This window comes from Anomalospiza imberbis, chromosome 12 (genome assembly GCF_031753505.1).
Source record: "Anomalospiza imberbis isolate Cuckoo-Finch-1a 21T00152 chromosome 12, ASM3175350v1, whole genome shotgun sequence".
NCBI classification, from domain to species: Eukaryota; Metazoa; Chordata; class Aves; order Passeriformes; family Viduidae; genus Anomalospiza; species Anomalospiza imberbis.
Genome location: NC_089692.1, coordinates 3,657,293 through 3,679,660, shown reverse-complemented (window position 1 = coordinate 3,679,660; position 22,368 = coordinate 3,657,293). Strand labels below are relative to the sequence as shown.

Below are 22,368 nucleotides of genomic sequence, written 5' to 3'. Positions count from 1 at the left end.
AGGGATTGTTCTTTAATTTAATTTTCTTTGTATGCTAGAATTGACATTCCATGAAATAAGAAGAAACAAGAAGGTCTATCTTATGTCCAGAACATTTCTGAATAAAATACGCACTTTTATCAGCTCCCTGTGCCAGCACACAGACATAATTACCTTTAGAACATAGGTTCTTATCACTGTCTTGCAACCTTTAAAACCTGCTTGCATACAGTTATCACAAGTTGGTTATCAGGAAAAATAATGATCTTCTGTGTTTGGGAAGTCACTGAAGTCATCTGTAACTTGAAAAAAAATCCATTATATAGTGCTTACAAGTGATCCTATAGATTAAAACAAGGAAAAATGATACAAGCAGCCTCTGAGATAAAGGTACAGGGTTGGGGTAGGCTTGGTTTCAATTTTTTTCCCTCTGAAAGAAATTAATGTTTACATTTTAACAGGCAAGGCTAGGAACCCTGAGAGACTGAAGTGAGGGATTGCAAAGGAATGCCAGGTTCCTTCAGAGATCACACATGGTTAAAATTCAATATCCAACACTGGAACAGAAAGCTTGGAAAGCCCCACTGAAGAAAGAGCAGCAGCAGCAGCAGCCATAAGTGACAGAAGTGATCCTCAGCCACGCAAAAATCCTCGCTTTTGAGTCTGGGCCTTCTGAGAACAGCATCTAATCCAACTCCAGTCCCTTGTTACTTGAGATGTGAGGAGAAACAGATGCATTGATTTTGAAGTTACTTTTGCTTTGACTGGACAGACATATTCCTACAACCATACAAATTCCTCCTCCAGCCCAAGGAAAAGTCTGTTCTGTCAGACAGAAACAAAAGTTTAACCCAGCAGAAGCCCTGGGCTCGTGTGCCCTTAATACATCCTTTGCCATCCCCAAACACTTCATTTAGCAATATAAAACACAACTAGCCCTGAGCCTCTTCCACTCTCCAGAGATTATAAAATATAACTCCCCCAACTACTAATTTGTGTACCTTTTGCACCAGTGATATTAGGGAGTGCATAAAAATAACAACGCATTATCAGGTTTTATTATTCCTCAGGCACTGTTTGTAATTTTGACTAGTTGCTGTCAGGTTGGCTGTTAGAAAAACAATTATTCCTTTAGTACATCAAACACAAGGAGAAAGACAAAAGGAAATTATATCCAGCAAGGCATTCAACCATTTTTTTTTTTTGTACATTAGTGCAAGTTGTACAGGATGCAATTTGGGAAGTTAATCTTTCGCTGTGGGTTTTCACTCTGCCTTGTGAACATCAGGAGCTGGCTCTGTCGCAGGAGCTGTGCAAATATTGTTTGCTCTACCTCAAGTGCCCTCTAGTGTGCAGTAATTAAGCAGGTTAAAATAAGTTTTTTCTCCTTTTTTTCTAACAGCTACTCTCCTAAATCCCAAAGTAATATGAACACTGCTTTTCTTTGAGAGGAAAGAGAAATTCAATGTTCACAGCATTAATTGTGTGGCTACACATGAATTATCTCCTCCATGCAAAATCAAATCTCTCCTGTTGCTGTCAGATTTTTATTCTCAGAGGTATAAGTTAAATAAAGGCCAATAATTCTTTTGGCCATTGTGCAAATGTGAAAGTACAAACAGTTTTAGTATTATCAGAACCAAAACCACAGTTTTCTCTCTGCAAAAGGAAATTCATCAACAAAACATGACCCTAGAACAAGCTTAACAACAAATGCCCTAATTATGTTTCTAGGGTCTTTTAAAAGCACTTTTTGTAGTTTAGAAAACAGGCAAGTGTATATGAATATAAATAAACTAATGAGCGGGGCACGCATGTAACAAGTTCTGTGTGTTCTCATCTGTCCTGTGATCCTGATGTCCTCCCTCAAAATTCTGACCTCACCTGGCTGGACAAATCCAGCCGTGTCTGTCAGCCAGAGCAGGCTCTGTGCAGCAGCTGCCCGCCACCAAAGAACAGTGAGAGGAGGAGAAGTGAGATGTGGGGAGGTAAAAGTGTGGAGAGGTAAAATTACCAGCTGCTGCTCCAAGACAAAGAATGGAAAACTATGAGGAAGCAAGAGGGAGTTTAACTTATAAATAAGTTTAAATAATAACTTTAAATAAGTTTAACTTATTTAAGCTTATTTCTAAGGGCTCCTCTGCATTTAAAAAGCAGACTTAATGCCTGAGTTCCCCATATAACTTTCTCCACTGCACAAATGAGCTCATTTTGGGGGAAACCATTGAAGAGTTTTTCCCCATTCCTCATTTCACTGTGCTCTGACCTCAAGTATTCAGTTTCAGGCAGGATTTACCATAAAATTCCAAGGTAATAGCAAGCCTAAGCATACTCTAAACAAAACAGATTTTTAATGGACTTCTGAAAGCTGAGGTAAGAGGGATGGGTGGATCCCAGGAGAGATGAAATGGTTGCCTATAATAGGGATATGCTACACAGGGTGAGAGAATTGAATCTTTTATGAGTTGTAAAATCAGTAGGACTTCCTATAAGTGGAAAGAGTCATCATCACTACCTCTGAGCTGGGCTGTGGTGGCAGAGTTGTGGTTTCCAAGTGAGGTGCTGAGAGAAGCACACAGTAGTGCTTCCCGTTTGCCAGCTTGGCTCTGCTGAAGGTTAATTTTTGTTCCTTGACTGTTCCTCATGCATTCTGCAGAGAACACACAGTTCTGGTGCAGTTTAGCATCCACAGGAGGCAGACGGACAGAGCAAAGCACCACACTTTGCCAATACATGGTTTTCTAACACATAATGCTCTATTTTAATAGCCACACTGCACCCAGGCATTGTGCTGCCAGCAGCACAACAGCAAGAGTTATTCCAGAAACAATGCTGGAATAGATGCTCTCATCACTGAAAGCTAAAGTACATCAGGGTTAGACAGGTCTTGGCAGGGATCCAGGCAAATAAACTGCCTTCATTTCCATCAGATTTGAGTCAGCTTCCCCAGGTGTGCTCAGGCCTCATCACTGCAGGGATGAGAGTGGACTGCTCTCACAGCAGCAGCAAATACATACACCTGCTCTGGGCACCAGGGGAGCAGAGGAACGGGGAAAGCCAGTCAGTGGCAAGGGCAGCTTCTTGCTGTAAAATAGATACCTTAAAAATGGACTGCATTCTGCCACCTCTGTCCTGGAGACAGTAAATCCCTTCAGTTTAGCCCAGCTCTCCATGAAGAGCCTTCCTTATCCGGAGGAGAATAGCAGATCTCAGGTCCGTGAGAGGTGACAATTACAGCAGGCAAGCGATCCAAAGGGAGCTGTGGTTACTAACAGAAGGAAAAGTAGCCCAAGCCCGAACACAAAAATAGCAAAAGCCCGGGTTTCAGCACGGGCCACCTGAAGAAACTGGCTGAAAGGTACTTTTGCACACCTCATCATGCAAATCTAACAGCAGCACAAGCTGAAATTTGGCTGCTAGCTCAAATGGTGTTTGTTTTTCCATTCTGAATACAGTGACAGATTAGGAGTATATGCTTATTTCAAAGTATTTTTCTCCAGAGAGTTCTGCTTTGGTTTTTTTTGGGGTGTTTTTTTTTTTTTTTTTTTTTTATTTAATTAAGAAGGCAAGTCAACATATTGCCCATAAAGTGATTTTTTTCAGCAGCTGCTGACATTGTAGTTTGGCAGACTGATCTTAAAAAAAATCGTAATGCTGTGGTAAAATAAAGCATCCATTTCCCCTAAAATATTTCTGGTGCATATGGAAGAAATCCTGCTAATGAAGGAGAATATCAATCATTTAAATGTACAGGACTCCATGCTGAAGGACCTTCCTTCTTCATAAGGACCTAAACAGGCAGAACATATAGAGGGAGAATCATGTTTCTCAAAACAACTGGCTTTAATGCCAGTAATTTAATTAATCAAGTAAATACCTCCTGAAATATATTCTAAATTAATTTACCAATGCTGACAGGTGCTTTTTATTGTCAAATGCAGTAAAATCAAGTGAATAAGTACTTGAGACTGAGATGATGCAAATAATGTCCCCCAGAGGAGACAACATGGAAATGATGTGACCCACAGCCTGGTGACCCTCAGCTTCTTTGCAAGCCTTTAGAAGTGCAGAGAGAGTAGTAAAAGTTGTGTTTTCCATGGATCACTCAAGTCAAAGAAGCCAACTCTGGAATAACTGGAGGAATAGCAAGGCCTGACTCACTCCTGTGCTAATTTCACTAATTCCAGCTTAACACTGGAGTAACACTATGGTAAAACATGACCTATATTTTTATTTAAATTAAAATCTCTAATATTCATCAAATATTTATAAGAATATATAACAAATAATTGTGGCAAACATTGCATAATAAAGATGAAAGGGAAATTAACCTTGTGAATTTTTAAACTGAAGAATAAAGACCATTACATTAATAAGACTTAATTATATCATTAAATATTTAAAATTATGTCATCTAATACATGTTTTTATTTAACATATTTCTTTTCTATTTATTACATTAGTAAAATGCCTTTAAGATACAGGAAAAAAAAAAAGGAAGAACTTTTTTTTTTTTATATAACCATGCAAATACAGAGAAAATGAGAAAGGAGCCATGTTACCTCTTCAGCTCAAGGTCAGCTCTCAGGAGAGGGCAATCTTCCACAAGCCTCAGTTCCCTGCTTGAATGGGCTGGTAAGGGGCTGTGTCTTTGCTAAACATTTTTCTTCAATTATTATCTTCTTTTTTAGGTCTAGCTTGGCTCTCTCTATGCTGATGAACTTGAGTTAATCCAGCAGAAATAAACCTTGTCTCAGTCCATGTTTGTTCCATTGAGCATCTAACTCATCCCTGACAGGACACAGGGGTGAAAGCAGCACTTGGGAACTTCCAGGGAATCCTCAGGAAATCCACACCTTGCAGACAACAGAAAGGGTCAATTGGATAGCAAAGGACTGGGGGTACAAGGGCTACAATCCCCCCATCATCCCTCTGGAGATGTCACAGATTCTTTTCTCAACATTAGTTCAACTCACCTCATGTCTCTAGAGTTTTCTAATTATTCTACAAACAGCAGAAGAGTTAAAGCAAAAAGCTTCTGAATCAACCCCAAATTCAGCCCACAACGTTACACTCCTACCAGAAAGAAGTTTCTTTTCCTAGCACACCTCCAAAACTTTTAATATTCCCCTCCACATATGGCACTTCAAAGCAATTTCTGTTTCTTCAGTGTGTTCCAGTCCCCATTTCTGCCTCGGTTGTTCACACAAACCCCACTTCCAGGGAGTCTGCCTGTCTCAGTTTTTCCCTGAAAAGCCAGGTTTTGCATGCACTCACAGAAACACTGATTAAAATCAAATGGCAAACAGTGACAAACCAAATCTAACTCAGCAGCGTTTCACATTTATCAGAGGCTACAGTTTAATGATGCTTTAGTGGAAATTCTCTTCATTTGCAAGCACACCAAATTCTGTTTAGTTACCGCGCTTTTTGCACTTAAACCATTCTTTCTGTTTACCACAGTAATACTTAATCTGATCTGATTCCCACAAGTTTTTGTTTATTTTTGTAATGTTCCTCTGACTTCTGTAGATTGTGTGTTTTGTTGCTATGTTTGTCTTCCTGCTGTCCCTCAGCATTCCCCTCCCCTGTACCCATCATCACCCATCCTGTAATTACAGAAATGTTATTTTTTGATAGACGGATGCATAGGGTTGCTGACAGGAGTACTGCCATTATGCAGTCCAAATACTGTGCAGAATATTAAAGAATCATACAAATCAAGTCTTAGGGAAAGAATAATCTTGTGAATTATCAAAAAGTTTGAACTAAGTCTGGTTTGCTTGTTTACACATGGGATAACTCACCTCAAACTAGGTAACATTTATTTACATATGGCAGCTAGGACTGCACAGGAGATAGAGCCTTCTAATTAACACTCCTGATGTTGCAAACATAAACAGGGAGAAACACACATTCCATTATGTGTAGCTGCCACTCACATTGCCACAGTATTTTTTGTTTTCACTGCACAAGTAAAACAATGCTACAAAGCAAACAAGCACTGAGTTTTCACTTCAGTACCTGCCTAATAATGTCATACCTTATTTGCAGGAAATTTATTTGGAAAAGTTACCAGAAAAAACAACCAACCAAACAAACAAAAAGCAGTGTCATATCCTATCACTTCACTTAACTAAGGCTGAAGAGGCTGTAAGAATAACATGAGAGCTTCCACTAGTGTTATGTATTACTGTGCTTTAAAGTTTCCACAAATAAGGCACCTGTTTCTGCCTGGCAGGGTACAGAATAGTGAAAAGTGACACTATGCTCACAAATAAAAAGCTTAATCTGCAGAACAAATGAGGACTAAAATACATACTGTGGGTCCGAATGGCTCACCACTGAAATGTGGAGTAAAGGAGTCTGCCTAGGCACAGGTGCAGCCCAGCAAGGGGAAGGGAATGTAGAAAATTCCGTGGCAACCACTTCCAGCTGTGCCCCCCCCCCCAAGATTTCACCCGGGTGTGCTTCAGGGATCTACCTCAGCATGTTCTGAAGGGCCCCTGCCGCATCCTCTGTGTGTTTGGGCTGGCAGGGAAAATGTGAAGATGCTGCCAGCAGAGATAGGAGGGCTGGAGCCACCCAGCTGAGGGAGCTTTCCCATGGCAGTTCTGCCTTTCCTTTTCACTTCAGAGTTACTGGGTGGCTCCCAGCGCCATCCCCAGGCTCTGTCCTCCCAAACCATACCCACGTGCACAGAGGGTTCAGTGAGAGGTTTGCAAACCTTCCTTCTGCTGTCACTGGGACTAAGACAGGGTTTATCATTTCCTTTGTGGTTGAGTCCAGACATGCTTGGCCAGGTGTAGGGCCTTCACACAGACTTCCAGTCTCCACGCCACAGTTCACTGCACACCCTTACCCTGAGCTGCCTCATATATAATTTAAATGTTTAATGTAAAGTGAAGTTAATGTTAACAATACATATTTTTGAAGACTGACAGTATAATGCTTAATTTCCTAAAGGAATAACTAGAGTGATCCATAAGCAAATAGAAAGCCAAGTAAACACTGCCTGAACAGACATAATTTGTGCTCATCCTTGAGAAACCTTTGAGAGTATACATCTCTTCCTCCTTCTCAGCTAGGCAAGGTGGGATTGACTGTGGTTTTCTTTCCGATGAGGTATGAAAAGCTGCAGTGCACTTTGTTCTGCACTGGTATTAATGATACCTTCAGAAGTGGGATGTCTTTGATATCTATTGTGTGCTGCTGACTGATGGCTCTTTCTAGCCTGGAAAGGTACCTTGTCTTAGCAGCTTTGTGTGGGCTGAGAGTGGAGGCCACAAGAATATTTTGAAGTTGAGGAATTTTAAATTAATATAAAGTATCATATCATTAAAGCTGAGATAGTAATACTCTTCTAAATTTGCCCTAATTCACCCCAAAACTTTCTTTGTCTGTTCAGGAAATGATTAGATATTATCCTATCTTGGTTCTGGATATTCTTTATTGCTGTTCATTCTCAGAGGCGGTGGATGAGAATCCCCACCAGCAAGAGCAGGGACAGCAGAATCACTCTCCTTGTGCACAATCTCTTGCTGCAAGCACCCCCCCGCCCCCTCCCCTGACACTTCTTCTGTAGTAAAACACTCAGAAGCAGCAATTCTGGTAATTGTCTGACTAATATCTTCATTATCAGGAAGCATTCTCTTTCACATACAGCAAATGGAGATGGTGCTAACATCAGCACTGAAAACAAGGATTACAGAAGGGGAGCTACTGATCAAAGAGAAAAATAAGCTGCAAAGGTTAACTTATGGCACGCCTTTTTCATAACCTGTGTTATAACCTGCTGTCTATATTAAGGAAACATTAAATAAACAACAACTTGTAAAATGATATTTTCTTATTTCTTTGACTATACTAGTAATACTTAAAATAATTTTGCATGAGAGAAGACCCACATTCTGCTCCTAGATTTTAATTATGCCATCTGAAGTGCGGCAGTGGTTAAGAGCATGAAAGACTGGAGACAGAATGAAAAAGATTGGCTGGGGCAGGAATTCAGATGGTTGTTTGGAAGCACAAGCCCGGAGCAGCTCGGCTGGTGGGTGATCAATGCAATGTCTGGGAGGATCTGTTGGCTCTGCAGAGCCACTTCTGCTCTGGCATTGAGCATCAGTCACCTGGGCAGGCTCGGCAGGAGAAGGGCTCTGGACTGCTGTCTGCAGCCCTGGGCTCAGAGCAGCTCCCGAGGTCAGGGCTGACACCAGCAGGACAGTGTGGGGAACAATCGAGGCTGCTGCCCACGCCAAACCTGCTCTATGAATAGACAGCCTCATCCACTAGGCTTGTCAATCTGTCACCCAGAAAAAATAGAAAGGAAAATTAAAAGGTTATGATGTTATCGTTTCCAAAAATAGGATTTCAGTCATCCTGGAGAAGTGCTGTGCTGGGATATTTTCACTCAGGTTCTGCTGACATATCCCAACTGTCACCAGCACTGAGCCTCCTTTTGGGACTGCTAAAGGTCACCGAGCACCAGGGAGGTGGAGGGAAACCTCCACTTGGGTGACCACAGGAAAATGTTTTCAGGATTAATCTGAAGTAGAAAGAAATGAATCAGTTTGTCTGTGTTTCTCTTTACTGGTGCTGACAACACCCAGAACAGCAGTGCCCTCTGTTCTTCAGCACTGCCTCAAGTCCACCAAAGACCAAAGGTTAGTTCCTAAAAAAGGAGCTGCTGCCTGAACCAGTAGCCTGGTTTTCTTATATTTCAGAGCTAACATAGAAAACAAAGGATCACAGCATGCAAGAGCAGAACAGACTAGTGGAAAACAGTCTAAGAATAAAAGGAAAACAACCAGTAAACTCAAACATTACCTTTGAGAATAAAGAGAAACTCATGAATGCCACTATCTGCTTTACTTGGAAAGACAGGATTCAACTGAGTCCATTGGAAGAAAATCCTCTGCTCTGAAAGTGAGAGACTAATTCAGTTCCCAGGGCACAGCAGAGGGTGGCAGGGGCAGGAGTGACCCCTGAGGTGCCACACAACAGCCCGTGAGCTCCGAGCGCTCAGCACTTCTGAGGGTCAAGCCTCTGGCACTGTGGCATTTGAGATTCAGTCTCTCTATAGATTAGGATTGATCTCCCCTGTCTCTGGATAAAAAAATAAACAAACTGTAACCTTGAAATTGTAATCCAAACCTGGAGTCCAGCCAAAAGAGCAGAGACGAAATCCCCTTGAGAAGCAGAACATCAACCCCAGAGGTCATTATCGATGTGGCAAACAGAAACAGTGGATTTTGATACTGCAAGGACTAAGGTAATTTCATTTTTATTCAAAAACTAAAGGTGTAATCATATTTTTTTTTCCCTGAAATGCAGAATTGCATCCATTTCCATTTAGACACAGATACTCAGCGGATACCTTAAATATTCTCTTGGAATTGAACATGCACATTTGAAAGCAGTGCAGTTATAGAACACAACATTCTCCTCCATGCAAGAGGATGGTGTTGTACTGCCCTCTTTGCTGTTTTGGAGAACAGAGGGAGTTACCAGCAGCTTCAAAGCTGTAAGGAGGGAGCAAAGCAAATCCAATCTAGGAATGGCTCCAGTTAACTCTCCAGAAGGAGGGATTGCAACAGGGCAAGCTTTTATGGGCCACTGCAAAACAAAGGGATTTGTTGTGTTGTTTTGGGATTTCTTTGCTTTAGGTTAGGTCATCTTCAAATAAATAAAGAACTCAGGCATGCTGTAGGCTCTGTTTCCACAACAGCCTCAAACTATGCTTCAGATTCACTGAAAGTAAGGAGAGCAAAGCCCACAGAATGACATTTCAAGTGCTTGTGCTTAAATGTCGCTCATGGCAATGTGTGCATCTAATTTCATTACTTTTAATGGGGCAACACCCAGCAGGCCCCAAGCAAATGTGCAGCTGCACAGAAAAACACACCCTCAGTTCCCAGTGGCTACCCCAATCTAAAACTCCAGACATTTGAACTTTACTCCTTTATTTGGAATATCAATCTAAAAACAACAACAACAAAGCAACAACAAAAAAAAACCCACACACAAAACTCCCCCACAAAGGCTCCCCCAGGAAAGCACATGAGAAACCATGCAATAGTACATGTTATATATAAAACAGCTGCAAAAAAGCAAAGTAGGAGGCTCTCAAAGATTCAGCACTAAGTAAATAGGAATAAACAGAGGCAAGTGTTTTGAAGGGAGGCGGAGGAAATGCGATTGCTCTATCCCTGACTGTGTTGGTTACACCGTGCACCTACCAGGAATGCATTTTATTATCTAATATTTATCACTTTTGACGGTCACAGGTGTTCCTACTTCAAAAAGATTTTAGCAAATGCCCCTAACTGTGTGACATCTGGATACTGTCATCACTGTAACAAGAGGTAACTTTTGCCAATAGGCTCTGCTCTGGCAGATGTGGTTTTAGTGCCACTGTTCATTTCTTTCCCTGTTAAAATGCAAAACATTAGCTTTTACTTACAAAGAGACATAGCCTGTTCTATTCTACAACGTGAAGTCAGATCCTTTTATACTCTCAGTCCACCAAAACACACATTAAGTGGAAAAATGTTTCACTTTCTAGGATACTGTGTTAGATTCTTGAGTAATATAAATTAAAGACAATGAAATTGTTACAATCATGGAATCCCTCCCCACCCTCACAGGGAACAATTCCTTCCCAAAATCCTACATAACCCTGCCCTCTGGCAGTGGGAGTCATTCCCCCTTGTCCTGGCACTATATCCCTTGTTAATTGTCTCTCTTCATCTTTCCTGTAGGTTCTAAAGGGACCACAATTAAGAAACCACCTCTTCTCCAGGCTGAATTGACACTTTTGGTTAAATATTTCTAGTATCTTCTCCATGTTGTGAAGAATATTTAATTTAAAAAAATAACCTTTAAAAAGAGAAAAAACACACAGGAAGGAAATGGACAATTTTCTGCAAACCTGCAGAGGGAAAAAGCTGCTTTGAAGGAAGGTGCTAAGCTTAAAACAATTTGCAAATTAAATATTTTTCACAAAAGCCTTAAAAAAATTAAAATCTGTGGAAACCTATTGTTCTTGGAGCCCTATATGTAGCTGAGTAAAATTAACCTATTGGTAAATGCCAAATATTATCAGTTCCATTCAGCTGCTCAGGCACTTGGCAGGGCCAGGGGAGCCATGCCCTGGGGACTAAGTGTCTTTTTATCTCTTGCAAAAAAAGGCAAAACTACACAAACAGAATCTAAAATCCTATAGCAAAAATACAATTATCTGTGCTGGATGACTGTCACGTTGGGAACGGTGCTCTGGGTTACTATTAACTGCAGAAAGAAAGAGAATCAACAAGTTTATGGTGCAACCCACCACAGATCTCAACAATCCAGCTCGAGTAAAGAACACGAGTATTTTGAATGCAGAGGAAAATAATAGGGCATTTAATAAAGCAAATTACTACAGTTTGCATAATACTGAAGATGGACATGAACTTGCACATTTTTTGAAAGTGTGAGCATCAAGAATGCAAAGAAATACCAGAGATCTAGGAAAATTCCAGTTTTATGTAGTGTATTAATACCAATCTGTGCCAGATTAGACAACCTGTAGTGACACAGATAGAAATTCCATTCTCTGATCTGAGGGTTTTTTTGCATATTAAATGATATAAAGCATTCTACACCTATGCCCAATTCTGCAGGAAATTAAAGCCTATGATTATCACTTGTCTAACAGCATCAATGTAATAAATTAAAGGCTTTGAATAATGGCCAGCAGGCTTCTCAGCCATATTTCAACTTTTAAAAAATAATCCATTTTTGGCAGATCATCTGACAAGTTCACAACTTTAGATCAAGGCTTATATTATGTGTCATCAGTATTCTTTTGTTCAACTCATACCTATCAATTTTTGTTCATCAAAACCCAGGGCTGTTTAAAATGTGGAAGAAATTTGGCATGTTATGTGGGTCATTTATGGAAATCAAGAACATGATTTAACATTAATATACATAAAAATGACTAGAAATTATGCACCACAAATCTAAATCAGTTTGTGGCTTTTTAAACTCCATTGTGTAATACAAAGCATTTTCTCTGTGAGGGACAGAAAAATTCAGGTGGGAAAAAAATAATTACCAGATAGAAATCTTGGCTTAGTTAAAGCTATGTCATATATTAATGTTATTCTCGACACAGCAGGGCATTGGTAAATAAGAATTTACATCTCTGAATGTTAATTTTTAAAAGGAAAAACTAGCACCTCTCCTTCAAATGCAAACTAACTCCCATGGGTTTGTGAAGTCAGGTAAAATTTACTGCAGAGTTATAGCACCACCACATATGGGATGATCCTTGTTTTTAAAAAGGAGGAAGCAAAAAAACAGGTATTACATTGACTGAAAAGAAATGCAAACACCAGAGACAGGTGCCTTCAATATCTGTGAACAGCTGAAAAGAAGCCATTTGGAAAAGAAGTGTCTTCCACTGGCACCTGTGCCCTGCTGCTTCAAGGAAACACCTCTCGTGTCAGCTCCGCATCAGTCGTTTAGCCCAAACGTTATCCTTATCCAAAAAGGATCTCTGCTGCAGCAAGGCTTTGGTCTGTGGTGGAATTGCCAGCGAATCGAGGAGTCTTTGCAATAGTTGTTCCCTCAGTGCTGCCAGAGCAGCCCTGGGGCTGGCTGGAGGCTCCGAGACCCCCGCCCTGGGGTGACACCAGTGGCAGCCCAGACTGCCACTGCCAGGCTGTCTCTGAGACTAATTTAACATCCATTTGTGCTGAGCAGGGTGACAAACAGGTTTGGGAACCAAGATGTGCTGCTGCCACTTCCCCGGGTACTGTGGGCAGGCAGGACATCGGTATCAGCCCTGCCACGGGTGGCACTCGGGGTGTGCCAGGGGCTGGCCTGCCCAGCCAAGGGGCTCCCTCTGCCACAGCACCGTGCAGGGCTCAGCTCCTGCCCCTTGCTGCTCCTCCCTTGCCTGCTCTCTGAACACTGAGCCCCTTTTCTGCCCTGTTGGACACCACATCTCCCCTTTTCCTTGGCACCAGAGCGTGCCCATGGACACAAGGCTAAATTCAGACAAACTGTAGAGAAGTCAGTAATCCTGCTGATATCCAAATCAATGGCTTTGCCATTAACATCCCTCTGAGAGAAGTCAGTGCACTGAATTCACTTTTACTGAAGATATATTTCCTCAACAAACAAAAAAATAAACCAAAACCACCTGGCTAGTGAATACACCCATGTGGCGCGTGCCCCACCTGCTCTCCTTTAGCAGAAACCTGTCTTTCAAACCAAAACATTAATGAAATCTACAGTAACTCAGATTAAACAACACTCAAACGTGGTAGAAATTAATTTTGACAGAACAAAATGTAGTTAATAGAACTCAGCCCTAAAAGGATATCAAATTGTAACTTAACATTACACCAAATCTAACAATAATGAGGCTTAACTTTACGTAAGTTTACCAACACTTAATTTGTACTAAATAAAAACATAACAGAACCGAAAATAAATCTCAATAAAACTGGAATAAAACAGAAAATAGCTAAAGTGAAGAACAATTAAACTGGATATTGTCCAAACTCAGTAACACTCAAATTTAGCAGAGATTAATTTAACAAAATCAACTGAAGATAACTCATCCTTAATCAAATTAACAGAACATATCTTAGTATTACTCAAATCTGACAATATTGGACCTTAACTTTGCTTAATCTTATTAACAATAAATCTACAGACAACCTGTGAACAGAATTATTTTTCTGGAGGGATTAAAAAGGGTGTGACAAATCCATTAGAAGTTTATGTAATGTAGATTCAGGTATAACAAAAGATTACAGATTACTCACTGCAAACATTTTTAGATATATAAATTTCTAGAGTTGTGGCAATAAAACAGGTGCATGATTAAAACAACTATGTCTGCTTGAGCAGTAATATTTTTTCTCATGAGCTAATTATTTCTAAACTTTAAAGAACTGCTGCAAATAAAATCCAAGGTTATAGGATTTAGTTAAGAACTCAAAATTGATAATAATCAAATAATCTTGGGAGAAGGAGAGAGCTGCGGGCTGGGTGCATGCAGCCATGACGGTGCTGCTGGAGACCACGGTGGGCAACCTGTACATGGAGGAGCAGCCCTGCACTTGTCTGAATTTCCTGAAGCTCTGCAAAGTCAAGCACTACAACTATTCTCTTATTTACAATGTACAGCAGGATTTTATTACACAAACTGGTGACCCCATGGGAACTGGCCGTGGAGGGGAATCCATATTTTGTCAACTGTATGGTGATCAAGCCAGATTTTTTGAGGCAGGAAAGGTGGCCAGAATCAAGCACAAGAAGAAGGAAACTGTGTCAATGGTGAACAATGGAAGTGATCAGCATGGATCACAGGTCCTTTTTACCACAGGGGAAAACCTGGATTACCTTGATGGTGTACATACAGTACTTGGAGAAGTGACAGAAGGCATGGATGTACTGAAGACAATTAATGAAACCTTTGTAGATAAAGATTTTATCCCATATCAAAATATCCAGATAAATCATACAGTAATTTTAGATGATTTCTTTAATGATCCACCTGGCTTGTGTGTTCCTGATCGCTCACCAGATCCTACAAAGGAACACTTCAACAGTGGCAGAATAGGAGCAGATGAAGAAATTGATGACATGACAGGACGGTCTGCAGATGAAATAGAAGAAGTTCAGGCAGAAGAAGAAGCAAAACCTCGTGTCATTCTTCTAGAAATGGGAGACTTACCAGAGGCAGACATCAAGCCACCAGAAAATGTGCTGTTTGTAAACTGAATCCTGTGACCACAGGTGAAGACCTAGAGATAATATTTTCACTATTTGGTCCCATTAAAAGTCATGAAGTGATCCAAGACTGGAAGACTGGTGAATCTCTTTGTTATGCTTTCATTGAGGTTGAAAAAGAGGAAGACTGTGAGAAAGCCTACCTCAAAATGGACAATGTGCTGGTAGAGGACAGACAGATACATGTGGATTTTAGCCAGTCTTTGCAAAGATCAAAGGGAAGGGAAAAGGTGGATGGAAGGAAAGCTACCAAGGAAGATTTCAAGAACTATGAGAAGGAATATGACAAACCTTTGAAATTTACTCTGAAAAGAAAGGTAAAAGCAAAGCAAGATACGAAGTACAACCTCGTGCTGGATGAGGATATAAGAGTCTCACATAAGTCAGTCGCACTTGGCTAAAAAACAGAAGAAGAAAAAGCACCACCACTCTGAAGATGAAGATGATGACAAGAGGATCAAAAAATCTAAGGATTCTGACCAAAAGCATGAAGAAAGCTTTAGGGAGAGGACCAAGGTTGAAAAGACACAGAGCTGCAGCTGTTCTCAGGAGAGAGATTACACTTGCAGCAGACAAAAAGACAAGTACAGATGAAGGACAAGGAAAAGACAGAGGGGAACTAAAATAATAAATTTAACTTTCTCTTATAATTCTTTTAACTATCTACACCACCCAAGTTTGTCATTCACAATCAAGAGATATTACTGTGTCTTTGCAAAATCTAGAAAGTTTATTCTGAATCCACTATTGCTCTTTAAACATCTGGTTTTCTGCTGCAATACATAAAGCCCACTCCCTTCAACATGTGCCATATAAAATATGGGGGAAAACCATAAATAATAAAACTACAGCTCTGTTTCTTATCTTGCTCTGTAAAAGCAAAATGTGTTAGCAAGAACTAATCCTCCAGTCTGCTGTTCTGGCTCTCTTTTATCTAGTTTTTTGTTTAGATTTTGTTGAAATCAACACCTTCTATCAGGGTAAGAATTCCTGTTTCATTTATTTGCTCATTAGGAACAAGAAAATGCATATTCCAGAAAGGCTTGATGTACAGATGAAGCTGTCAAGAGCAATGTGAATTCTAACAGAGTCGCTTCTCAAATGTGATAATTACTGTTTATTTTATAGGCTTACACATGACATCCCATTATTAAAGTAACTCCCACTTCAGCTTTTATTATTACCCACACTTTTCAATCTCTTATCGACCCCAAGCAAAACTGTATTTTTCTGCACAGCAACAACAAAAAGCTAACACTCAACATTTACTTTACCAGGAATTATTCTCCAAGCTATTTCCACATTTTAAAAGGTGCCTCATTTGAAAATACCGATGGCTTCCATTAGGGATTGAAATTGCCCTTTAGAATAGACTGGATAAATCAAAGTGTGGGGAGAATGAGTAGGACTTTCAAAAGCATTTTGGAGCTAGTCCAGCTGAGCTCCCACACAGATCAATGAGGAGTTTAACATCACTTTCCAGGACAGGGGCAACAGGAAGGGAAAAGCCATGCAGTTAATTTATGCAGAATTCCATGCCATGACCTTGAATAATTATGGGGAAACCACAGACCTCCTAAAAATCTGAACCTGTTACATCTGGGCCACCCCACGATCTCTGTGTTCTAAAACACAATGTGGGACCCTTGTGCTTCACAGGAGCTGATGGCAGACGGTCACAGACCACCTCAGAAGGGTCACAAACCCTCCTCAGAAGGGTTTGGCAGCAGATCCTCTCCCCAGACATCGTTACTATCTCCTTTATTCTTCCATGAGTGTGAAGTGATGGCCTGTCACAATTTGGTTTAAACCATGTTTCTCCTGAATGAAATGTTACTGCAAGTGGAGACAACACAGCTGTCCCACCACCTACGCACAGTAAACACAAAAGCCCTGCAAACCCCCAGGGGTGCAGCTCACTCTTCCCTATGCTTGTGTCACTATGGCAGGAGAGCAGGGAGGAAAAAAAAAAAGGCATCCAAAAGTTAAAATTGGCAAATACAGAGTAAATTAAAAACCGAATAACCACAACACTAGGAGGAATCTCTAGCAGGAAGGGGGGGAAATGGGGGAAAAAGTGGAAATCCTGTAGATTAGGTGAGAAAGGAAGAATAATGAGGTGTCCTGTGCAGGGCCAGGCGTTGTATTAGATGATCCTTGTGGGTCCCTTCCAACTCAGGATACTCTATGATTTTATCACAGTCTGAAAGGACCAGCAGTGATTAATAACAGGAGCAGAGGACGCGCTAGATTGTGTCCAGTGGGAAGCAAGCAAGGAAAGAGTTAAAAAGAGCAGAAAAGTCAAAGGAATCAGTGCAGAGACCACATCTGAACTTTGTCAAAAGGGAGAGGAGATCAGAGGGTCAGACCTTGAGATCTCACCTGGCCATTGAAATAGGTGTTCTTTTCTCTTCCATGCATGGTAGTTTTTTGATAAGATATGCTTTCAGAGCTGCAGTGTCATGGCCAGTACACAAGAAATCATCACAATACCATGAGTTTGGCAGCAAATGTAGGATTTTAGGGGATTTTCACTGAAAAACCTCAGAAAGCAGAGCTGACTGAAAACTGTTTTGAGATCTGTTTGAGATTCTAACAGTGAAGGCAGCACATGTACGGCAAACAGATGACCCCAGGATTTACCTGAAGGAGCTACTGGAAAGATGCACAGAAGCTATTTGCAAGGAATGGAGTGCCAGGACAAGGGGGAATGGCTTCCCACTGCCAGAGGGCAGGTTTAGATGGGGTATTGGGAAGGAACTGGAATCCTTATCACGCTTTACAACTTCCTTATCACTCTCTACAACTCCCTGAAAAGTGGTTGCAGTTAGGTGGGCTTGGTCTCTTTCTCCAGGCAGCACTGACAGAATGAGAGGACACCGTGACACCGTCTCAAGCTGCATCAAAGGAAATATAGGTTGGATATTAGGAAAAAGTTTTTAATGGAAAGAGTGGTAGAGTTCTGGAATAGCCTTCCCAGGGAGGTGGTGGAGTCACCAACCCTGGATGTGTTTAAAACAAAACTGGATGTGGCACTGGGTGCCAGGGTTTAATTGAGGTGTTGGGGCTGGGTTCAACTCGATGATCTTGAAGGTCTCTTCCAACCCAGAGATTCTGTGAAATCTGTGAATTCTGTGTGAATTGTTCCCTGGCAGGGTGGGCAGGCCCTGGCACAGGGTGCCCAGAGCAGCTGGGGCTGCCCCTGGATCCCTGGCAGTGCCCAAGGCCAGGTTGGACACTGGTGCTGGGAGCAGCCTGGGACAGTGGAAGGTGTCCCTGCCATGGCAGGGGTGGCACTGGATGACTTTTAAGTTCCCTTCCAACCAAACCATTCTGAGATTCCATGATTCTATGAGTTAGCCAGGCTTTGTCCTGACAAACACTTCACTTCCACATTGGTAGGGCACCACCACTCCTGAGGATCTCAGTGCTTTCCCATCAAGCCACACCTACAAACACACACACCCCCACTGCTGCCATGCTCCTTCACACCTACAGCTTTGATAAATGGTCTATTGTTTGGGGATGTTCAGATTTTCTTACTGCAGTAAAATTCCTGAAGAGAGGAACGCTAATGAATATAAAAGATTTCTGTGTGATTTATTAAAAAATAGATCCTGTAAAATTTTGCTGCATGGACATGTTCAGTTACTGCCAGGTCCAGGGAGATACCCAGCATTCAGCACTGATGTTTATCTGACTTCTCTGCTCCATTTGTTATTCTTTCAGTCCGTTGTTCTGGTTTTCTTTTTCAGAAATTGAAAGTTTCTAGATTTTTTTTCTAGTATACTAGAACTTTTACATCTTTTTTTTTTTCTTTTTTTGGGTCTGAATTACTATAATTATACTCAATGTCTTTATTGCCATCTACCTTCCAGATGGCTCTGATGAAAAATGGAAAAGCTAATATAATACAGAATAATAAAAATTACCAGTAAATCTCTTATTCTTTAAGTGATTGAAGGCTTCCACCCCCAAAATAATACACAGCATACTCCAAACTAGCCAGCACATTCTGTGGTATAGAAGAATGCAGAGATTTGTAAACCCTTAAGAAGAACTTTTGATGTTTAGGCTTTATATTTCTTTGATCAGAGATTAGTTGCTAAAAATGCAGCAAAAAGGATCACTTGATAATACACAATAAATTTTAAGAACTAAAGTGGAAAAAAGCCTCTAAAATACCAAATTTGTAGGCCACTACAGCTGAAATTGAACCCAACTTTTAGCATGAACACATAGAAAAATGTTCTATTATTTCACCTAAAACATTTCCTAAGGGATTGCTTTCATTCAACTGACTGGAACATGAAAAACAGGCCTCAAATGAGCATTGGCATGTTCTATTCTGAATTTCATTATATCATTGAATTCTAATGTTTCAGGAGACGTGTCACATGGAAGTGAATTAATATTCACCAAAAATGGCAACTGTAACAAAATTCAGGATAGGATATAACACCCATCTCCTATTGCATTTTGTCTATTACCTCGTCAGACACCCTGAAGTCTTCATAGTAACACAGAAGTGGCAAGAATATACCACTTTCAGTCTTGATTTCTTACTTGATTTAGGAAATGTGTGGGGTTTTTTAAAGCAAGATTGTCATATCAAGACATTATCAAGTCCAATGATTGAAGGCTGGTTATATTGATTTTTCCAAATTATTTTCCCCCTATATTATATGGTTATCCTATTCATTAAATAAGGATACATAAGCATCTCACAGAAAGGTATTATATATAATCATTTAGAGCTCCATAATATATATTTTGTCAAGGAAATAGACTGTAACTGCAGCCTGGAAACTCCTTAAATACAGAACTCAGGCTGGAACTCAGGGAAAGAAAAGAGAGTCTATCATCTTTGGAGGAGCAGCAAGTACCTTGGAGGGATTAAAAGAATGTTGAGAAGTTATGGAGGGAAAAAACTGAAAGGGTCAAAGCCAAACAGGAACTTAATTTGGCACTGCAGGTAAAGACAATGAACATTGTAAAATGCATTGGCAACAAAAGGAAGACTCCATCCTTTGCTGGATGCAGAGGGCAGGACAGTGTCATGGGATGAGGGAAAAGCTGAGCTCCTTCATGACTTGTTTGCCTCACTCTTTAATACCAAAGCTAAGGATACCCAGATCCCAGAGCTGGAGTTTGGTGACTGAGTGAAGCCCCCATGGAATCACAGACCACCCTGCATTGGAAGGGACCTTAAAAATCGTCTTGTTCCAGCCCCCATAACCAAGGGGACAATGGTTAATGACCAGTTAGACATCCACAAGGCCAGATGGGATTCACCTGGCAGCATCAATCCTGAGCAGATGGTGCAGAGAGGCTGTGGAGTCTCCTCCCTGGGGATATTGCAGAGCCACACGGACACACTGCTGTGCCCTGTGCTCTGGGATGGCCCTGCTGGAGCAGGGAGGTGGCACCAGAGCAGCCCCGGGGCCCTTCCAGCCTCAGCCATGCTGGGATCTCACAGAACTATTTGTGTTGGAAGAGACCTCCCTAAAGCCCACCCCATTCCACCCCCGACCTTCCACTGTCTCAGGTTACTCAGAGCCCATCTAGACTGGCCTCAGACACTCCCAGGGATGGGGCAGCCACAGGAAAACCTGTGCAGGAGTCCAAACTGACAACTAGAGAAAAATTAAATAAAAACGCAACCTTTTGATCTTTGATGTGGGTCTGTAAAGGTTAGGGACCATGTTTACATCCACTAGTAATGGTGTTTTCTCAAGTGGATCATCCAGTCTGAACTGAGGGATGCTGCCCCTCACATCCTCTTGCTAGCTTGAGGTGCAACGTCATAAAGCATGACAAGGCAACATTTTTATGAACAAGCCTAGTGTCTGTGATCTGCCTTCCTATGAAATTAGTTTCTTCCCAAATGCCTGTTATTCCAGTTGTTAAATTACTCCAAGTCATGCTCCAAGGCATGTATAGTATACTACAATAAAACAGGAACAACACTTTGCATATCATTAAATGCCAAATTCTTTCTGCCACTCTGGAAGCAGAACTGCAGCCAGAAATGTCTGCTTTCCCTGCTTCTTTGCAATTCCAATTGCCAAGTGAACACAGGCTGGAGAGGCAGTGCTGCCAAGTGTCAGCGCTGCGTTAATATTGTTATTATTCTCTGGGACTGAAGTATATAATGCTATTTTCTCCAAAGGCATTATTGATACCAGGGATTAGCATTACAATTTGTATAATTATTGCAAGCGCCCACAGGAGTTTATGTCATCAAATATTTATACAACGCAGAATAGTTGACTGCAAATTATTTTAGATGCCTTGCTGGACCTTTGGAAAGAAAAAGTGGTTGGATCGGGAAGCTAATTCAAAGGAAAAGCATCATATAGAATTGTCACAGGATATTCAAGAGATATTTGTCTTGGAATAATCTTGAAATCTCTTCACACTGCTTGTTTTTAATCAAGGGCCTTCAGCTTTTGAGTTTATTTCTCCTAAAAGCCCACCTAATTTTAAGTGTCCAGTGTCCCCTCCTCAGTTCCCATGCTATGACCTGTTCCTTGAGTATCCAGCATTTGCTTTTTCTGCTTTAGGCCTCCATCCAACATATACCTGCAGCAGAACACAGCAGGGTTGTGTTGTCCAGCTGATCCCATCTGATGGGTGTGGATTATCAAAGTGGCCCTCAGTGACAAAAGAAAAGCTTTGGTTTTTTATTAAAAGCCACTGCAGGATTGCTTATCAAAACCCAGAGTAATTCAAAAATATGTGGTGTATAATATTTCTAAATTAAGAAGATATCAATGCAGTTTGTTCAAAACTCTATAATATTGGAAGTCAAAAGCAAATGTCCCATTTTTGCTTTTTGAAGAGACATGAGGCAGTGCCTTTCACCTTGCCAAGACTGCAAGAACCAGAAAGATTTTCAAATGAAGATATATGCAGACTGAAAAAAAATATATATTAATTCCATACTTTATTCAGTCAGCTGTTGAATGAATGGGCCTTTTTATGAATCGCTTGCACCAGGCCAGATTATACCAAATTCACAGGAAGTGCTCTGTGCTTGCTCCATCCCTGGAAATGTCCAAGGCCAGGTTAGATGGGCTTGGAGCAGCCTGGGATAGTGGAAGGTGTCCCTGCCTATGGCAGAAGAATGAAACTTGGTGATTTTAAGAATCCTTCCAACCCGAATCTTCCTATTATTCCATTGTTCTATGATTTTTTGAGCAACTAATGACTATTCAGCTAAGTCTGACATAAAAATGTCTACTACATGATTGATTTTCATAAAACAAAAACCTCTGGAAATCCTAAAGGCAAAATGACTATCACAGAACAGAGTTCTATATCAGAACAGAATTTCTTAATTCTTAAAGGCATGAACCTTTTTACACAAAAAAAAAGCTCATCTTTTACCTCAGGTTACACTATGGCTTAAACAAAAAAAAAAAATAAAGCAGAAAAAAAGTAGTTTCACAGTGCTGAGTATCAGCAAGTTGGAGGTGGTGACAGAGAACAAGACATTCAGAGAGAGTGAGGAGTCATTCCCACTAGATAATGCATGATGTTTAATCAGCCGTGTCACCAACTGGAGGTAGTGTGCAAGAGCTAAGCATTAAT

The 22,368-nt window shown here is 40.9% G+C and overlaps 2 long non-coding RNA genes and 1 pseudogene across 2 annotated transcripts; 2 read left to right on the top strand and 1 right to left on the bottom strand.

Moving 5' to 3' along the window:
- The first annotated feature begins 3,522 nt into the window (after window positions 1-3,522).
- Window positions 3,523-5,703, top strand: LOC137481059 (uncharacterized). Its single transcript, XR_011003278.1, has 2 exons — window positions 3,523-4,555; window positions 4,671-5,703. It is a non-coding gene; the product is annotated as an uncharacterized lncRNA (long non-coding RNA).
- A 2,450-nt stretch (window positions 5,704-8,153) lies between these two features.
- Window positions 8,154-21,595, bottom strand: LOC137481058 (uncharacterized). Its single transcript, XR_011003277.1, has 3 exons — window positions 20,437-21,595; window positions 8,806-8,898; window positions 8,154-8,281 (listed from the first exon to the last, which is right to left on the bottom strand). It is a non-coding gene; the product is annotated as an uncharacterized lncRNA (long non-coding RNA).
- On the top strand, window positions 13,238-15,955 carry LOC137481057 (peptidyl-prolyl cis-trans isomerase-like 4 pseudogene; annotated as a pseudogene).
- Window positions 21,596-22,368: the final 773 nt, after the last annotated feature.